This window comes from Mandrillus leucophaeus, unplaced genomic scaffold (assembly GCF_000951045.1).
Source record: "Mandrillus leucophaeus isolate KB7577 unplaced genomic scaffold, Mleu.le_1.0 Scaffold1037, whole genome shotgun sequence".
Lineage (NCBI taxonomy): Eukaryota > Metazoa > Chordata > Mammalia > Primates > Cercopithecidae > Mandrillus > Mandrillus leucophaeus.
The window spans coordinates 693,212-698,419 of NW_012098510.1; the positions used below are offsets into that span (position 1 = coordinate 693,212).

Below are 5,208 nucleotides of genomic sequence, written 5' to 3' on the forward strand. Positions count from 1 at the left end.
TGCGCTCTGATTTTTTGAATTTTTTGAATTTCCAGCTTTTCTGCCCTACTTTTTCCCCATCTTTGTGGTTTTATCTACCTTTGGTCTTTGATGCTGGTGACATACTGATGGGGTTTTGGTGTGGGTGTCCTTTCTGTTTGTTAGTTTTCCTTCTAACAGTCAGGACCCTCAACTGTAGGTCTGTTGGAGATTGCTTGAGGTCCATTCCAGACCCTGTTTGCCTGGGTATCAGCAACGGAGGCTGCAGAAGATAGAATATTGCTGTACAGCGAGTGCTGGTGTCTGATTCTTGCTCTGGAAGCTTCGTCTCAGGGGTGTAGCCTGCCATGTGAGGTGTGAGGTGTTGGTCTGCACCTAGTGGGGGATGTCTCCCAGTTAGGCTACTCAGGGGTCAGGGACCCACTTGAGCAGGCAGACTGTCCGTTCTCAGATTTCAACCTCCATGCTGGGAGATCCACTGCTCTCTTCAAAGCTGTGAGACAGGGTCATTTACATCTGCAGAGGTTTCTGCTGCTTTTTTTTTTTTTGCTATGCCCTGTCTCCAGAGGTGGAGTCTACAAAGACAGGCAGGCCTCCTCGAGCTGCGGTGGGCTCCACCCAGTTCGAGTTTCCTGGAAGCTTTGTTTACCTACTTAAGTCTCAGCAATAGTGGGTGCCCCTCCCCCAGCCTCACTGCTGCCTTGCAGTTAGATCTCAGACTGCTGTGCTAGCAATGAGGGAGGCTCCGTGGGCGTGGGACCTTCCCAGCCAGATGTGGGATATAATCTCCTGGTGTGCCATTTGCTAAGACCATTGGTAAAGTGCAGTATTAGGGCGGGAGTTACCTGATTTTCCAGGTGTCGTGTGTCTCAGTTTCTAAAGGGATTCCCTTCCCCCTTGTGCTTCCCAGGTGAGGCAATGCCTCGCCTTGCTTCAGCTCTAGCTGGTCGGGCTGCACCAGCTGACCAGCACCAATTGTCTGGCACTCCCCAGTGAGATGAACCCAGTACCTCAGTTGAAAATGCAGAAATCATCGGTCTTCTGTGTCACTCATGCTGGGAGCTGGAGGCTGGAGCTGTTCCTATATGGCCATCTTCCTCGCACCCCCTGCAGCTTTGTAATTTCAATAGCTTTAGTAGTTTTTGGTTACATGGATGTATTCTATAGTGGTGAAGTCCCCTTTAAGTGTACCTATCACCTGAATAGTGTACATTGTACCCAAAAGGCAATTTTTCATTTCACTCCTCTCCTACCAACCCCCTTCTCTTTCTCCACTGTCCATGATACCAGTCTGTATGCCTTTGCATCCCCATAGCTTATCCCACTTAATGAGAACCTGTGGTATTTCATTCCTGGTTTACTTCACGTAGGATAACGGCCTCCAGTTTCATTCAAGTTGCTGCAAAAGATATTAATTCATTCTTTTTTACAGTTGAGTAGTATTCCATGGTATATGTATATATGTGTGTGTGTTTTTACATATATATATATTTATACACAGACACACACATATGTGTATGTGCATATTTATATATGACACATTTTCTTTTTCTTTTTCTTTTCTTTTTTTTGAGATCGAGTCTCGCTCTGTTGCCCAGGCTGGAGTGCAGTGGCATGATCTTGGCTCACAGAAAGCCCCACCTGCCAGGTTCACACCATTCTCCTGCCTCAGCCTCCAGAGTAGCTGGGACTACTGGTGCCCGCCACCACGCCCAGCTAATTTTTTGTATTTTTAGTAGAGACAGGGTTTCACCTTGTTAGCCAGGATGGTCTCAATCTCCTGACCTTGTGATTCACCCACCTCAGCCTCCCAAAGTGCTGGGATTACAGGCGTGAGCCACCGCACCCGGCATACACCATATTTTCTTTATCCACTCATCAGTTGATGGGGACTTAGGTTGATTTCATATCTTTGTACAATTATGAATTATGCTGTAATAAACATACATGTGTAGGTATCTTTTTAATATAATAACTTTTTTATTCCTTTGAACAGAATCCCAGTAGTGGGATTGCTGGATCAAATGGTAGATCTCCTTTTAGTTCTTTGAAAAATCACCATACTGTTTTTCACAGAGGTTGTACTAATTTACATTCCCATTGGTAGTGTATAAGCATTCCTTTTTCACTGCATCCATGCCTACATCTGTTGTTTTTTGACCTTTTAAAAATGGCCATTCTTACTGGGGTAAAGTAGCATCTCACTGCAGTTTTAATTTACATATGCCTAATAATTAGTGATGTTGAGCATTTTTTCATGTTTCTTGGTCACTCATATATCTTCTTTTGAGAAATATCTGTTCATGTCATTTGCCCACATTTTAATAACATTATTTCTTTTTTGTGTTGCTGATTTGTTTGAGTTCCTTGTAGATTTTGGATATTAGTCTTTTGTCAGATGTATAGTTTGCAAATATTTTCTTCCATTCTGTAGGTTGTCTATTTACTCTGTTATTTCTTTTGCCATGCAAAAGGTACTTAGTTTAATTAGGTCCCATTTATTTATGTTTCTTTCTGTTGTATTTGCTTTTGGAGTCTTTGTCATAAATTATTTTCCTATGCCTATATCCAGTGGAGTTTTTCTTAGGTTTTCTGTGAGAATTTTTACAGACTCAGATGTTAGATTTAAGTCTTTAATTCATCTGAGTTAATTTTTGTGTATGGTGAGAGATAGGGATCCAACTTCATTCTTCTACATGTGGCTATCCAATTTTCCCAGTATCATTTACTGAATACATATTTTTTTCTACTTGGTCGAAGATCAGCTGATTGTAAGTGATTGGCTTTATTTCTGGGTTCTCTACTCTGTTCCATTGGTCTATGTGCCTACTTTTATACCAGTGCCATGGTGATTTGGTAACTATAGACTGGTAGTATAACTTGAAATCCAGTCATGTGATGCCTCCAGATTGTTCTTTTTGCTAAGGATTACTTCAGCTATTTTTTGGTTCCATATGAATTTTAGGATTGTTTTTTCTAATTCTATGAAAAATGATGTTAGTATTTTGATAGGAATTGCATTAAATTTGTAGATCGCTTTGGACAATATGATGACTTTCAAAATATTGATTCTTCCTATCCATGAGCATGGGATATTTTTCCATTTCTCTGTGTCATCTCTGATCTCTTTCATCAGTGTTTTGTGGTTCTTGTTGTAGTGACCTTTTACCTCCTTTGTTAAATATATTCCTAGGTATTTTATTTTTTGTAGCTATTGTTAATAAAACTGAGTTCTTGATTTTATTCTCAGCCAGTTGTTATTGGCATACAGCAGCGCTACTGATTTGTATACATTGATTTTGTAACCTGAGACTTTATTGAATTCAGTTATCAAATGTAAGAGTCTTTTGAGGGAGTCTTTAGGGTTTCCTAGGTATACGATCATATCATTAGCAAACAGAAATAATTTGATTTCCTCTTTTCCAATTTGGATGCCCTTTATTTCTTTCTCGTGCCTGATTGCTCTGGCCAGGACTTCCAGAATGAGGATTCTTAAGGGAAAAGAAATCACTTTGCTCTCTAAGCAAAAAAACATTGACGATTGACTCAGCAAGCCTAGATGGTTCAAATCCTGCACACTCTGAAATAAGATCTGTCCCTTGAATGACTCTCGGAAAATACACTTCACACTCTTGGAATATTCTGCTGGATAACAGATCTTTCTTTACCTTGGGACTTGGGCCATGCCAGATGGTTGATGCTAAAAATGTGACTTGTGTTAGGGCTCTAGGACCATGAGATATCAATTTGACCTCTAGAGAAATGAGAGACTGAGTAAGATCAGCCATGTAGGATATTTGATGGCTACATAACTGACCCCCCAACAAAAACCCTGGACACCAGAGCTAGGTGACGTTTCCTGGTTGGCAACCCATATTGTTGCTGGAGAGTCAAGCACTGTCCATATATCTCTACCGGGCAAGGATACCTGGAAGTTTGTACTTTGTCTCTCGTGGACTCTGCCATGAATGCCTTTTACCTTTTCTCATTTTAATCTGTGTCCTCTGAAGGTAATAAACGGTAATTATGAATATAACTGCTATTCTGAGCCCTGTGAGTCCTTCCAGGGCATCACTGAGCCTGCAGATAGTCATGGGGCTCCCTAACACACGTTTTCAACAGTAAGTAATGAAGAGAGGCTATGTTGCAGGGTAGAAAAACATATCAGAACTGAATCCCCACTCTGCCATACACCTCTGGGTGATCTCATTGAAATCAGTTTATTTGTTCATCTCCTTTGAGATTTAAATACGATTCTACATTATATATTCATCCATTTTAAAATTAAATATTCATTGAATGTGCCACCTTTTTGTCACATAGTAGATGTTCAAAAAGTGGCTAAAGGTAGAGATGATTAATTGATGTGGCCAGTATGTGAGCTTCTTCACTCTATTTTAAGTTCGTTAGGTTAGGGAAGGACTCTAAATTTGGACATATGTCCCTCTACAAGTTTGTAGACAGGTAAGTTCACAGTTTGTAGTTAATAAATGAGCATTTTCATATGGTTACTTGGCTGTCATTTTCTCTTTATTATCTTGAGCCAAGTCCTCTGATTTCAAACAGTGTTTTTTTAATCAATTGTATAGTACTAGAGGCTTGGGAAAACAGCCTAGATATAAAAATCCCCGGGACAGCGCCAGAATAATATTTGGAATATAGTAAGTGTTAGTTGAACATAAACACCTAGAGGATTTTGTTCCAAACACTATTGAATAGGTATATACATTTTCTTTCTTATGCAATAACTGAAATACCAGAAAAATGAAGACTCAGGATATGGAATGAAATATAATTTTTTGCCCAATTTTTAACAATGACTACTACACTGGGGGGATGCCTTTGTTGTGGGGTGAATTGTGTCCCCTCAAAAGATGTATTCAAGCTCTAATCCCTGGTACTTGTGAATGTGACCTTGTTTGGAAACTGGGTCTTTGCAGATATAATAAAACTATGATGAGGCCATACTTAATCAGAATAAGCCCTAATACAATGCCTGTCTCTTATACACATCTAGATGTGTATAAGAGACAGGGGCACAGTGGCTCATGCTTGGCCTAAGATGTGATCTTGTTTGGAAACTGGGTCTTTGCAGATATAATAAAACTATGATGAGGCCATACTTAATCAGAATAAGCCCTAATACAATGCCTGATGTCCTTATTAGAAGAGGACAACTTGGACACAGAGGGAAGATGGCCTTGTGAAGACAGAGGCAAAGATTAGAGT

At 40.1% G+C, this 5,208-nt stretch overlaps 1 protein-coding gene across 1 annotated transcript in view; it reads right to left on the reverse strand.

The window, feature by feature from the left end:
- LOC105539021 (cytosolic carboxypeptidase 4-like) overlaps window positions 1–5,208 on the reverse strand; it is a 454,095-nt gene that overhangs the window by 147,876 nt on the left and 301,011 nt on the right. The gene's annotated exons all lie outside the window — the stretch shown is intronic.